Genomic DNA, 15,375 nt, shown 5'->3' on the forward strand with positions numbered 1-15,375 from the left:
TCCTCAGATCCTATTGAATAAATACTTGAGTCGTAGAGTCATGTTGTGATGCCATGTTGTATTTGCACATATCGAGCATATTGTGTGTATGTTATTGAAATGCCTGGTATGTGTGGGATCTGACTATCTAGTTGTTTATCCTTAGCAGCCTGTCTTACCGGGAAATGTCTCCTAGTGTTTCCACTGAGCCATGGTGGCTTGCTACTGCTCCGGAACACTTAGGCTGGCCGGCATGTGTCCTTCTTCGTTCCTGTGTCTGTCCCTTCGGGGAAATGTCACGCGATGAATACCGGAGTCCTGTTAGCCCGCTACAGCCCGGTTCACCGGAGTCCTGTTAGCCCAATGCTACAGCCTGGATTCACTCGCTGATGACCGACACGTTCGTTGCTGGGTCATGTATGCCTGTCCCTGTAAGTTAGTGCCACTTTGGGTTCACGACTAGCCATGTCAGCCCGGGTTATTTGTCATATGGATGCTAGCGGCACTATCATATACGTGAGCCAAAAGGCGCAAATGGTCCCGGGCCAGGTAAGGTGGCACCCGTGGAAATACCGTGCGTGAGGCCGCAAAGTGATATGATGTGTTACATGCTAGATCGGTGTGGCATCGAGTCGGGGTCCTGACAGCGTTGGTATTAGAGCTTGACTGCCTGTAGGATTATCAAGCCAAACTGGTCGAAGTTGAGTCTAGAAATTCTTTAGTTATGTAAGGGAATTGATTGTGGGATGGAACGTAAGGCTCTTTTTACTCCTTATACCTTATGCCCTTCTGATCTGAGTCATCTTATCTTTCCTGCGGGGTTAAGGAACTAGGCTTTTTCTTCTTTCTATCAGGATCACGTGTTACTAATCCGTAGACCTATAGATTGTTGGATTTAAGCTTGAGTCCAGTTCCTACTACTTCTGTAAGTTAACTGATGATCTCGAAACCTTGATATTGCGCTTCTGAGTGGTTATGCCACCATTTTTGTGAATGTCTCAAATCTTTTCTGAGCATTTACAGCCGTTATGCTGTCCGAGTCATCCCAGGTTTCTAAATAGTCTGAAGCAATTTGCAAATCCCTTCCTTCCGTTTCGATGTTCCTTTGGGCCAGATTAATCACACAAATCAGTAAGTTGAGGTACTTTATTGCCTTGACATATATGTTGGAGCTGGTATTATGACCCTAGGTGTCTTAGGGGATCATCTAGTAGTCTAGCCATGTTTTGTGATCCCAGTGTGATGATTCTGGCCATCATTCCCAAAAGCATCCCATGATGCCACTTAGTAGTAGGTATTCTATTCCTGGGTTCTTGAACCCGAGATCCACTCTACTTACTTCATGTTGATAGTGTTTGCTAGTTCCTTTAGGTTATTAGTAACTTTTGCATTAGTCCTCGAGGTCCATGGTATTTTCCTTCTTCCAAATACTATGAACCACTTATGGCAGTAGTTTGTTGGATCAAAAGATCATAACAGGAGTGCTCTCGATGAGTCCTCTATGCTATATTGTGACTCTGCCAGCTCAACTTTTCTGCATGGGTTATCCGGAAGAATTATGTTGAACTTGGTTCGACATACTAATCTATGCATCCACAACTCAGAAAGTTATATGTTCCTTTGAGTTGTCCCTCTTTAGTTGTCTACTGACCTTCGTCTATCAATTGATAGTCAAGAGTATGCGTGCGTTCGTTTATCGATGCCTATTACTCTTGTGGTCCGTCAAGCCATTCTATCGCGGAATGACTAGGAGAAACAAACTCGAGTACCTCTTCCATATCCAGGATTGGGTCAAAGAAGTTGTGCTACACAGAACAAATTGCTAATCCAGCTTTTGTTCTGCTCTACCTTGGAATATTACCATCTTTATATCGGGATTGTTATAGGAATTGCACACCATCCTATGAACTCCTGGTACAGTGATACTTCTTGCCATCATTGTTCATTCCTCGGTTCCTGTGTTATTGTAACCGGAATGCCGACAAATGAATCATGGCGTGTGAAATCAATACTCCTAGCAACCTTGTTGCTTAGTAGTTAAATGGACAATAACCTCATTTTTAACGTGTTGGTTCTTGAATCATCATTCTAAGATTGATCGTGCTACCTTGTCCATCTTCTTGGTGCACATTTCGATTGATGAGTTAGGATTTTGTCAAGTCCTCGCTCGTTTGATCATATCGTCTTGCCCTGAAAAGCAAGATTGTTCTCGAGCTTAGTAACATACCGGTGGTTCATGATATTCCAAATTTCTTCTTGGAAGTATCACCAGGTTGTCGCCTGACCGCTATGTTGATCTTGTGATCAAGTTGGGTTCTTGTGAACCACCTTCTCTCCAAAAATCGGTGTTAGATATCCCTGAGCTAGTTGGTTAAGCTAGACAACAACTTGGAGAGTTGGAAGATAAAAGCTTGCCTGACTTAGTTCGTTCCAAAGGGATATTCTTGTGTAGTGTGTGTTGAAGAAAGATGATATCTTCATCGATTGGTCCCTGTGATCAGTTGCTGGACTTATTATCTTACCCAAACCTTTGATTGAGTATGGGCTATCGTCAAATCAAATCAGAACCAACGATATTCGTAATGTTGTCTTACTTGTGGGTTTTCCTCGAGCATACACCATTATATTCTTTGGTCTAACCAATGTTATCACCGTGTTCACTTAACTATGGAATTCCTTTTAAAAGGGAACCCGGATGAATTGTTGTTGAGCCCATTGACAACATCCTTATCTCCTCCGTGATTTTGTTGAACATTAAGCTAGTGTTGGAAACTTGTGTAAGCATTTTCTTCATGCCCCGTTCATGAAAGTATATGTTTGGATGAAAGAAGTGACTTACTTTGATTCACGTGCATTTGATGTAAGTTGCCGTCGTGAATTCGAGGAAGATTGTTTTGTTTCCTTTGGAATCATCCCAAATCAGTCATGCACACGTGCGAAGTATTCTGTAGTCTGGAGGCTTGCAACCTTCATTCTATATGTGTCCCCAGCACACTAAGCCACTGATTGACTTGTTCAAGGAAAAGAAGTCTATGCTTGGGATCTAATCCATGGACTTGCGTAAAGACTTCGATATCCTCAATTATGGTTCCCCACCTGAACTCGGTAGTGTTTAATTATAAGACTACTACGTGGCCATGCTTGTCTGGGACAACGTGATCACATGTTAGTAGCAGAACCAGCTCATGTTTGGAGCTTGCTATCGTAGTTCATTCCCGAGAATCTCGCAACGTCATCTCGTCGATTTGTGTTGCAAACTTTCGTTTTTCTTCCTAGACTCGATGAGTCTGGAATATCCTGACACCAGCCAGATCTCAATCTCAGGCAGATATGATGGTTGGAACATTTCCCAAAGAATTATAATATTGGTCTCGAGATAACCGGTAAAGTGAATGTCGTGGCCAACACACCCCGCCAGGAGACCTAATATTATAGTATCTTGATTGGAGAAGTTGGCCACCTCCCCATAAGGATTTCGTAGGATTTACCTCCGTAACTGTTCCTTATGGATTCTATTGCTCCCGAAGTCCAACCTTTTACTTGATGTTCTAGTTATCAAACCATATCTATGAATGGGATACACTAGCACGTCAAGGAGAACATTAAAAGCCAAGTGCTAAATGTCTCTCGGTCGATCATGCAGATTTTGGTTCCTTGGCCTCGCTAAGGTGAAATCTGAGAGAGTATTATCCTCCTTTGCATCTGCATCGTCCATCGCTATTCATCATAGTAGTATGTTGTGTTGTCAGCACCCTTGACACGGATGTTGATAAAACCTTGATGATTTTGGAAATGCTCAAGTTCTTGAGAGCACACACAAGCTCTAGGTGTTATCGGCGACACTAACTGGGATGCTCTCAGTTTCCTCGGAAATGCTATGACCTTTCAAATAGTGAATTCACTCTTTATTGTTGGATCCTTCCCCAGTTACCAGAATCATTCCCAGCATTTGCATTTTGTTCCCAGCTTGCACCGCCAATGTGCCATTCTACCATGGGTCTCTTCCATTTCCGGTGGTAAGAAAAATCATCCATTACGTTGTCTTCAACAAGGTAATCCACATCATCCAAGTCCGAGTATGCCATTCTACCGACCCCCTCCAAACGATCGCTCGAGATTTGCCTTAAGCTGGTATAAAGAGTTTCAATGATCTTTGAATCAAAGGTAATTCTTTTGCCACTTAAGGGGATATTTCCATGAGTCACCTTCCCTAAGGTGCATCGTTATGGTATCATGGCAATTCAACTCCTCGCTACGTTGACAACCGATCACCACATTCTTAAGTCTGGAATTGTTGTCTACCTAGTGAACCTTTGTCATCTGCTTCACTCCATTCCTATGGATGTGTGCTTCGTCTCTCAGCTCGAGAGATGTTGCTATGTCTCATTCCGTGGATTAATCCCGAGTTGTTCGACCTTCGGGAAGAACAATTCTTTTAGGGTCTTTCCTTTCCTCTCGTTGTCATGACGGTTGGAGTTCTCGGAGCAAGACATCAAGATAATGATGGGGATCAAATCAACACTCTTATGGAATGCACCCTGGATCGTGAAGATTATACTAGTTTGTGTTTCCCCTTCGTCTTACCCTACACTTGAATATCGGGTCGAGATTCTTGTTTAGTGGGGGTGAGTTGTCACATCCCTAGCTTCTGGTAATGCTCTAGGCTAGCTTCATGTGTGCATCATGTCTATATTCTGAAAGTTGAAATGAGGAAATTGAAAGCCTCGGAAATCATTTTAATAAAGGGGCAAGAAACCCTAAAATTGCAATCAGTAAATCCAAAATGCCCTAGAAATAGCTCTGACAATTTTGGCAAGAGTTATAAATCAAACCAAAATTTTGGGACATTTCTAAGGAATTATTTGGGCTCTGATTTTAAATCAATATTTTATTTGAATTTGGAGTTATATTCATAATATATAATGAATATATTTTCAAATGCCCTGAGATATTTTATGTTTATGAGGAGTAGACCTTAAGTGACATAAAATTATCCACGGGAGTTTTGGCACTGTTTTCAAATTTGTTTGAATTTGAATTCAGTGGCAATTAAATAGAAAACAGAACAGAAATATAAAAAAAAGAGAAGCCCAGCCACTTACCTGGCGCCCACTTACCTGGCCCAGCTCCTCCAGCGGCCCAGCCCGCCACCGCTACCCCCCCCCTGTCGCCTTCCTTCTCTGCCAGGAGGACGGGCACGCGCCCGGCGTGCGCGGCCACGCGCCCCGGCCACCTCCTCCCTCCCAGCCTGCTTGGCTCCTCCTCGACGCCCCGGTGACGCCACGCGGCCCCCTCAACCCTCTCTCACTCTCCCGTGTCTCTCCCTCCATCCCTATCCCCCTCTGCTCTCTCTCCCTCCTGCGACCGAACGGAGCCGTCGCCGCCGACCAGCGCTCGTGCGGCCGCAGCCATCCCGAAGCCTCTCCGACACGCCCTCGAGCTCCGCCGGTCCTCCCTCGTCCTCCTCGTCGTCTCACGCGACCAGAGGAGCCCCGGAGCGCCGCCCCCGATGTTTTCCCCCTCCTCGGCCACCGGAGATCCGCCTCGCCGTCCCGCTCGCTCCGACGCTTCCCCGGCCCCGTCGTTTGCACCGGCCAACTCCCCGTGAGCTCCTCTTCCTTCTCCCCCTAGTCACGTTGCTCGAGCTGCCCCCAAACCCCGTTGGCCATCTCAGCCGAGAGCTCGGCTCCGCCGGCCATGGCGTCGCCGTGGCCTGGGCCACCGCAGCCCGCGCCTGAGCACGTCACCGTGCTCGGTGAACCCCCAGGAGCACCTAGCACTCCTCGTTTCCTCCTTTAGTGCGTCGTAGCATCGCCACCGTTCGCGCCTGAACTCCAGCCGCCGCGGAAGCGGACGCCGCCGTTGATCTGAGTCGTCTCCGGCGACCCCACTAGCACCAGACGACGCGGACGAGGCTCGGGGTTCCAACGGTGCCATCCGTGCCTCGAACCGTGGCCTGTGCTGCGATTCCGCGCATCGCCGCCGTCTCGGACCTCGCCGGCGGTTAGTCGCCGGCAGGTTTGACCGAGTTGACCAGGGTTTGACCCCCCCTGGGTCATTAACATGTGGGCCCGAGGCCCTGCTAATTTAGTTTAGATGCTAATTAAATTTTAGCTAACCCACTGACTCACTGACAGGTGGGGCCCAGCCATGTTAATTAACCCAGTTTAGTTTAATTAAATTCTAACTAAACTAATTTCACTGACACGCAGGACCCACTATCAGGTTTGACTGGACAGTGACCTGTTGACCTGCTGACATCACACTGAGGTCAGGCTGACGCAATAATGAATTACTGGAATTATTAATATTCTGAAATTCCAGAAAATTGTATAAACTTCTAAAAATCATAGAAATTCAACCGTAACTCCAAATTAAATAATTTATATATGAAAAATTATCAGAAAAATTCAAGGAGTCCATCTGTACCATTTTCATGCATGTTTGAACAATGTTTGTCCTCTGTTTTGGACAAAACAAATAAAGGGCATTTAAATAACCATATATGGAGTTGGAATTTGAATCTTGTATTCAAACCAACTTCATTTAATCTGTTGCTAGTTGCATTAGCTCAAAACACATTCATATTGCCATGTCATAGCATGCATCATATTGTGCATTGCATTGATCGTGTTTCTTCTGTGTTTGCCGGCGTTGTTCCCCCTCGATAGACGTTGTACCGATGATGTGATCGTTGACACTGATGAAGACTCAATGTTATCTTCAGAAGTGCCAGGCAAGCAAAACCCCCTTGTTCGTTCCGATACAATCCCACTCTCTCGCTCCTGCTCTCTTTTACTGCATTAGGACAACAACGATTCATCTGTTACTTGCTGCGGTAGCTGAACCCCTTTATCCTCTACATGACCTGTCATTCCACAGTAAATAGATGAAACCCACTAGCATGAGTAGGAGTTGTTTGAGCCCTGTTGTGCCTACTCATTCTTGCTTGTTTGTCATGCCTGCTACTGCTTAGAGTTGTGTCAGGCCTGATTCATCGGGGATGAATCAGAGGCGTGTGAACATGTCCTACTGTGTGTGAGCTAAGTGTGTGAACACGATTTGGTAAAGGTAGCGGTGAGAGGCCATGTAGGAGTACATGGTGGGTTGTCTCATTGAAGCCGTCCTTAGGAACTGAGTTCTGTGTCTGTGATCCATGATTCAGCTACTACCATACATTGGGCCCTGAAATATGACCCCACTCGACTTCTTATTCACCCTAGTCCTCTGTCCAGGAGTTGCAAGTAGTTTCTTGTGTTTGTAGCTTACTGGAGGCCGTGGACAGCGCTGACCGTAGGGGTGGGCTGTGATGCGGTAGGTACGTGGCACGGTGTACCGGATGCCCGTTTGGTATCTCGGGAACCCTGTTCACATCGTTTGGGGCTGTGAGCGAAACTCCGGCCGGATCTCCTCATGGATGGAACCCGAATAGGCGATAAACCTGGACTAGAGACTTGAGTGTTTAGGTAGGTCGTGGTCTACACCCACGTCGGCTTTCGCTTGAAGTCTGCCGAGCACATGTCGTGTGCAGACGCTAAGTGGTGGAAACATGTATGAAGAAGTACACCCCTGCAGGGTTAACATCATCTATTCGAATAGCCGTGTCCGCGGTAAAGGACTTCTGGGTTGCTTATATCAGTTCATAGACAAGTGAAAGTGGATACTCTAAAATACGCAAGATAAGCGTGAGTGCTATGGATGGCGTTCTCGTAGGGAGACGGGAGCGGATCCATAGTGGTGTATTGATATGGTGAATATGTGGACTCGTGTGCGCCACCTCAAAAAAATTACTCGCAGTCGTAGTTCAGGATAGCCACCGAGTCAAAGCTGGCTTGCTGCAGTTAAACCCCACCATCCCTTTGTTGATAATGATGCATATGTAGATAGTTCTGATGTAAGTCTTGCTGGGTACATTTGTACTCACGTTTGCCTATTTTATGTTTTTGCAGAGAGACTTCAGTCTCACTAGTATTTCCGCGTGGTCTTCGACGTTTAGCTTGTTACCTCAGCTACGATCTTGTGCCTCGGCAGGATTTGGTAGATAGTCAGGCTTCTCAGCCTTTTTCATTTATAGATGTCTGTACTCAGACATGATAGCTTCCGCTTGTGCTTGATTTGTATGCTCTGAATGTTGGGTCATGAGACCCATGTTTGTAATATCTCGCTCCTCGGAGCCTATTGAATAGATTACTTGTGTCGTAGAGTCATGTTGTGATGCTTCGTTGTATTTGCACATATCGAGCATATTGTGTGTATGATTGAAATGCTTGGTATGTGTGGGATCTGACTATCTAGTTGTTTATCTTTAGTAGCCTCTCTTACCGGGAAATGTCTCCTAGTGTTACCGCTGAGCCATGGTAGCTTGCTACTGCTCTGGAACACTTAGGCTGGCCGGCATGTGTCCTTCTTCGTTCCTGTGTCTGTCCCTTCGGGGAAATGTCACGCTTTGAGTACCGGAGTCCTGTTAGCCCGCTACAGCCCGGTTTACCGGAGTCCTGCTAGCCCAGTGCTACAGCCCGGACCCACTTGCTGATGACCGACACGTTCGAAGCTGGGTCATGGATGCCTGTCCCTGTAAGTCTGTGCCACTTTGGGTTTACGACTAGTCATGTCAGCCCGGGCTCTTTATCATATGGATGCTAGCGACACTATCATATACGTGAGCCAAAAGGCGCAAACGGTCCCGGGAAAAGGTAAGACGACACCCGTGGGGATACCGTGCGTGAGGCCGCAGAGTGATATAAGGTGTTACCAGCTAGATCGATGTGACATCGAGTCGGGGACCTGACACAAACCAACTTCATTTAATCTGTGGCTAGTTGCATTAGCCCAAAACACATTCATTTTGCCATGTCATGATCATGCATCATATTGTGCATTGCATTGATTATGTTTCCTTCTGTGTTACCGGTATTTGTCCCCTCTCGATAGACGTGATACCGATGATGTGATCGTTGACACTGATGAAGACTCAATGTTATCTTCAGAAGTGCCAGGCAAGCAAAACCCCCTTGTTCATTCCGATACAATCCTACTCTCTCGCTCCTGCTCTCTTTTACTGCATTAGGACAACATCGATTCATCTGTTACTTGCTGCGGTAGCTGAACCCCTTTATCCTTTGCATGACCTGTCATTGCCACAGTAAATAGATGAAACCCACTAGCATGAGTAGGAGTTGTTTGAGCCCTGTTGTGCCTACTCATTCATGCTTGTTTGTCATGCCTGCTACTGCTTAGAGTTGTGTCAGGTCTGATTCATCCGGGATGAATCAGAGGTGTGTGAACATGTCCTACTGTGTGTGAGCTAAGTGTGTGAACACGATTTGGTAAAAGGTATCGGTGAGAGGCCATGTAGGAGTACATGGTGGGTTGTCTCATTGAAGCCGTCCTCAGGAACTGAGTTCTGTGTTTGTGATCCATGATTCAGCTACTACCATACATTGGGCCCTGAAATATGACCCCGCTCGACTTCTTATTCACCCTTGTCCTCTGTCCAGGAGTTGCAAGTAGTTTCTGGTGTTTGTAGTATGCTGGAGGCCGTGGACAGCGCTGACCGTAGGGGTGGGCTGTGATGCGGTAGGCACGTGGCACGGTGTACCGGGCGCCCGTTTGGTGTCTCGGGAACCCTGTTCACATCGTTTGGGGCTGTGAGCGAAACTCCGGCCGGATCTCCTCATGGATGGAACCCGAATAGGCGATAAACCTGGACTAGAGACTTGAGTGTTTAGGTAGGTCGTGGTCTACACCCACGTCGGCTTTCGCTTGAAGTCTGTCGAGCACATGTCGTGTGCAGACGCTAAGTGGTGGAAACATGTATGAAGAAGTACACCCCTGCAGGGTTAACATCATCTATTCGAATAGCCGTGTCCGCGGTAAAGGACTTCTGGGTTGCTTATATCAGTTCATAGACAAGTGAAAGTGGATACCCTAAAATACGCAAGATAAGCGTGAGTGCTATGGATGGCGTTCTCGTAGGGAGACGGGAGCGGATCCATAGTGGTGTATTGATATGGTGAATATGTGGACTCGTGTGCGCCACCTCAAAAGAGTTACTTGCAGTCGTAGTTCAGGATAGCCACCGAGTCAAAGCTGGCTTGCTGCAGTTAAACCCCACCATCCCTTTGTTGATAATGATGCATATGTAGTTAGTTCTGATGTAAGTCTTGCTGGGTACATTTGTACTCACGTTTGCCTATTTTATGTTTTGCAGAGAGACTTCGGTCTCGCTAGTAGTTCCACATGGACTTCGACGTTTAGCTTGTTACCTCAGCTACGATCTTGTGCCCTCGGCAGGATCTGGTAGATAGTCAGGCTTCTCAGCCTTTTTCATTTCTAGATGTCTGTACTCGGACATGTTAAGCTTCCGCATGTGCTTTGACTTGTATGCTCTGATTGTTGGGTCATGAGACCCATGTTTGTAATATCCCGCTCCTCAGAGCCTATTGAATAAATACTTGAGTCGTAGAGTCATGTTGTGATGCCATGTTGTATTTGCACATATCGAGCATATTGTGTGTATGTTATTGAAATGCTTGGTATGTGTGGGATCTGACTATCTAGTTGTTTATCCTTAGCAGCCTCTCTTACCGGGAAATGTCTCCTAGTGTTTCCACTGAGCCATGGTAGCTTGCTACTGCTCCGGAACACTTAGGCTGGCCAGCATGTGTCCTTCTTCGTTCCTGTGTCTGTCCCTTCGGGGAAATGTCACGCGATGAATACCGGAGTCCTGTTAGCCCGCTACAGCCCGGTTCACCGGAGTCCTGTTAGCCCAGTGCTACAGCCTGGATTCACTCGCTGATGACCGACACGTTCGTTGCTGGGTCATGTATGCCTGTCCCTGTAAGTTAGTGCCACTTTGGGTTCACGACTAGCCATGTCAGCCCGGGTTCTTTGTCATATGGATGCTAGCGGCACTATCATATACGTGAGCCAAAAGGCGCAAACGGTCACGGGCCAGGTAAGGTGGCACCCGTGGAAATACCGTGTGTGAGGCCGCAAAGTGATATGATGTGTTACATGCTAGATCGGTGTGGCATCGAGTCGGGGTACTGACAATTCCATTCAACAGAAACATGAAATGGGGACGACAGAACCCCCAGCCCCCTCTGAACCCAACTAGGGTTTACTAAAAATATTTTTCTATGAACTTGAAATGCCCTTCTAAAATGTCCATCATTTTTGTTTTGGTTCAGAACCTCTACCAAAAGTGGTGCACAATTTTCTAGGTCATCCTAAGGTCTTTGAATTAAATCATAAGTATTTGAATTTGGACATTTAAAATCTATAAAATATTTTAAATGTCCAAATAATCCTAAACTAAAATGTTCCATGTTGTTTATTTTCTAAACAGTGGGCATGAGCAGTTTGGGGATTTTTGGAGTTGCCTAGGTATGTTTAGAAAATCCACAAAGTTACAGAAAAAAATAGAAAACAGAAATAAAAAGAGAGAGAGGGAAACTAACCTGGCAGCCCACCAGCCAGCCCACCTAGCCGGCCCAGCCCAGCAGCCGCTCCAGCGAGCTGCTTGATGTGGCCAGGTAGGCAGGCAGGTGCTCGACGGCGACTCCAGCGCGTGCCATGCAGCTGCTCGCCGCCCTGCTTCCTCCCCTCGCTGTCCTGCTAGCCTGGACGACCTCCACGTCGCGCCCTGACCCCTCTGGACACACCCATTCTTCCCCTGCCTCTCTCCCTCGCTCTCCACCGCCGTGGCCGACACTGCCGCGCCCGCACCACTATGAAGCTCGCGCTCTCCGTCGTCCCTGCGCCGCGCCACCGTGTCTAGGAGCTCCGCCGCCCTTCTCACCTTCGAGCTAGCCGAGCCCCGAGCGCTCGCTTGCCCCGAGGCCTCTGCACCAACCTCGCCCGTCTCCGCCATCACCGGAGATCCCTTTCGCCGTTGCTGCCGCACCAGCTTGTCCCCGACCGCGCCGTCTGCTCCTACGTGACCGCTATGAGCCCAGCTACCTCCTCCCCCTTCCCTTTCTCGCTCTCGTGCACCACAGCGAGCGCACGAAGCTTCACTGCACGCGCCACCACCGAGCTCGTCGCCGACGTGACTCCGGCCACCCACCGGCCACACCACCGTGTCCAACACACTCACCGCACTCGCAGGCGCCCAACGCGCCACCCCACGCGCCTCGCCGTGCCCCGTAGCCTTGGGTACATCCTCACCCGAACTCCGGCGACCACCAAGGTCGTCGCCGGCGATGTTCCCGGCCACCCCGAGCTCAACCACTACCACCAAACGACGCGGCTCGCTCCCCACGTCCCGTAGATGCCCTCCGCCGCCCTTTTGGTCGCCGGAGCACGAAAACGCACTTCCAACGCCGCGTCTGGCCTCGCCGGCGGCTAAAAGCCGGCGGGTCTGACCCCGTTGACTTTGACTGGGTGGGCCCAGGTTGACTCCCCCCTGAGTCTATGACAAGTGAGGCCCGCTCTGCTAATTAATTTAGATTAGCACTAACTAAATTTAGTTAGTTTAATAACTACTGACACGAGGGACCCACTGCTCAGTTTGACCTGGAGCAGCTCCGTTGACCACTGACGTCATCCTGACGTAATGCTGACGCAGTAAATTATTTACTGGAATTATTTTTACACAGGAAATTCCAAAAAATACCACAAACTTCAAAAAATCATAGAAATTAATCTGTAGCTCCAAATGCAAAGTGTTATATATGAAAAATGATCAGAAAAAGCCAATCTATCCATCTATACAGGTTTCATGCATGTTTAAGCAAGCTAACCTGCTGTTTAGTGCAGAACAAGATAAAGCACTTAAAAGGGCCACTTATGAGTTTGAAACTTGAATCTTTGGTTCAAATAGTTCAAACCCATCTGGTCTTAGTTGCATTATCCCAATACACTCATTTGCCATGTCTCATGCATGCATCATATTGTTGCATATTGTTTGGTGATGGTTGTGTATCGGTGCTATCTGTGGCAGGTTCTGTCCCCGAGGAGTACCGTGATTACCCCAACGAAGAACAATACCAGTGCACCGACCCATCGGGCAAGCAACCAACCATTTGAAGATATCGATACAATCCCATGTTCTCGTTGCTGCTCTCTTTTACCGCATTAAGACCATGCAATTCAAACTGCTGTGTGCTGCGGTAGTTGAACCCATTTCCTCTGCATGACCTGTCATTGCCACAGTAACTAGATGAAACCCACTAGCATGTGTAGGAGTTGATTGAGCCATGTGTATGTGTTGTTCCTACCTTGCTATGTCTGCTATGCTTAGAGTTGTGTCAGGTCTGGTCCATCTAGGTGATGGGCTAGAGTGAAATGATCATGTTAGTATGAGAGTGATGTGTTCAACACTATTTGGTAAAGGTATCGATGAGAGGCCATGTAGGAGTACATGGTGGGTTGTTTCATTGAAGCCGTCCATAAGCACTGAGATCTGTATGTGTGATTTAAGATTCAGCTACTACCATACATTGGGCCCTGAAATATGACCCCGCTCGACTTCTTATCCACCCTAGTCCTCTGTCCAGGAGTTGCAAGTAGTTTCAGGTGTTTGTAGTTTACTGGAGGTCGTGGACAGCGCTGACCGCGGGGTGGGCTGTGATGCGGTAGGTACGTGGCTGGGTACACCGGGCACCCGTTAGGTGTCTCGGAGCCCTGTACACATCGTTCGGGGCCGTATGTGGAAACCTCGGCCAGACTCCCTACGGATGGAACCTGAATAGGAGATAAACCTGGACTAGAGACTTAGGTGTTTAGGTAGGTCGTGGTCTACACCCACATCGGCTTTCGCTTGAAGTCTGCCGAGCACATGTCGTGTGCAGACGCTAAGTGGTGGAAACATGTATGAAGAGGTACACCCCTGCAGGGTTAACATCATCTATTTGAATAGCCGTGTCCGCGGTAAAGGACTACTTGGTTGCCTATACAGTTCATAGACAAGTAAATGGAAACTACTAAAAGTCTCAAGATAAGCGTGAGTGCCGAGGATGGCTCTTTCGTAGGAAGACGGAGGTGGATCCTCGGTAGTGTATTGAAGTGGTGAGTAGTGGACTCGAGTGCGCAAAACCATTTCAAGTTGGAGTCTCGTAGGATAGCTTAGCCAAGAGTCAAAGCTGGCTTGCTGCAATAACCCCACCAACCTTCTTGATAATGTGCATGTATGTAGGATCTGATGTAAGTCTTGCTGAGTACCTTTGTACTCATGTTACTTTAATTTACGTTTTACAGAAGACACTACAACTCCTTCTGACGGGTTCTTCGTAGACATTAACATCGATGAATAGGATGAAGCCCAGGTGGTGATCCTGAGCTCATGAAGGACCATGTAGAATAGTCAGGCTTACCCAAGCCTCTTTTATTTAACTAGTTGTCTATACTCAGACAAGTTACTTCCGCTGTTGGCTTCTATGCTTGTATGACTTGAATGTGGGTCGTGTGACCCGTACTTGTGTGTATGATATGTATGGTTCTCTGAGCCTTTAAATAAAGTACTTGTGTTGTAGAGTCATGTTGTGATGCCTTGTTGTATTTGCACATATCGAGCATATTGTGTGTATGATTGAAATGCTTGGTATGTGTGGGATCTGACTATCTAGTTGTTTATCCTTAGTAGCCTCTCTTACCAGGAAATGTCTCCTAGTGCTTCCACTGAGCCATGGTAGCTTGCTACTGCTCCAGAACACTTAGGCTGGTGTCACGACCGGTTTTCCGGGTAATAATTTCCAGAAAATGGCCGTTGTGCTCACCAGCCCCAGGATTACTGTTAGCTGATGAGGCACCAACTTGTTACATAATTTCCAAGCAAAGTACAAAATATGTAGTACAAGACCATTTTGGCCTGTGAGTACAACAAATGGTTTCTACTAGTTGAGGGCGGAAGCGGTGTGAGGATCACCAGTGTCTATGGGACACCATTTCCTAACAGGAACAGCTGACCAGGTTATCTCCTATCTTCGCGAGGCTGCTATCACCGTTGCTTAGATTCCATGGCTGTCATCACAACGCTCCTCTCCATGCAAGAAATCTGGCCAAGACAATAGCCAAGGACAAGCCAGTGAGTACTTTGAATGTACTCGCAAACATTATGAACACAGGTATAATATAACAATGATGTGCTGGAAATATTTTATGCTCATGACGTCAGTCACAAAAGGTAAATAAAACTCTGATGCGTGCAAGCATGTTATTTATGAATATGAAATAACATAGTAGTATTAAAATTATGAAATAAATAACAAGCATGCCACAGTCGGGCGTCTTAGCAACACCACATAAAGGGCTTTTAAAAGAAATGCCACAGTCGGGCATCTTAGCGACACCACATAAAGGGCTTTAAAAGAAATGCCACAGTCGGGCGTCTTAGCGACACCACATAAAGGGCTTTAAAATAAAGGCCACAGTCGGGCGTCTTAGCGACACCAC

This window comes from Triticum dicoccoides, chromosome 7B (genome assembly GCF_002162155.2).
Source record: "Triticum dicoccoides isolate Atlit2015 ecotype Zavitan chromosome 7B, WEW_v2.0, whole genome shotgun sequence".
NCBI classification, from domain to species: domain Eukaryota; kingdom Viridiplantae; phylum Streptophyta; class Magnoliopsida; order Poales; family Poaceae; genus Triticum; species Triticum dicoccoides.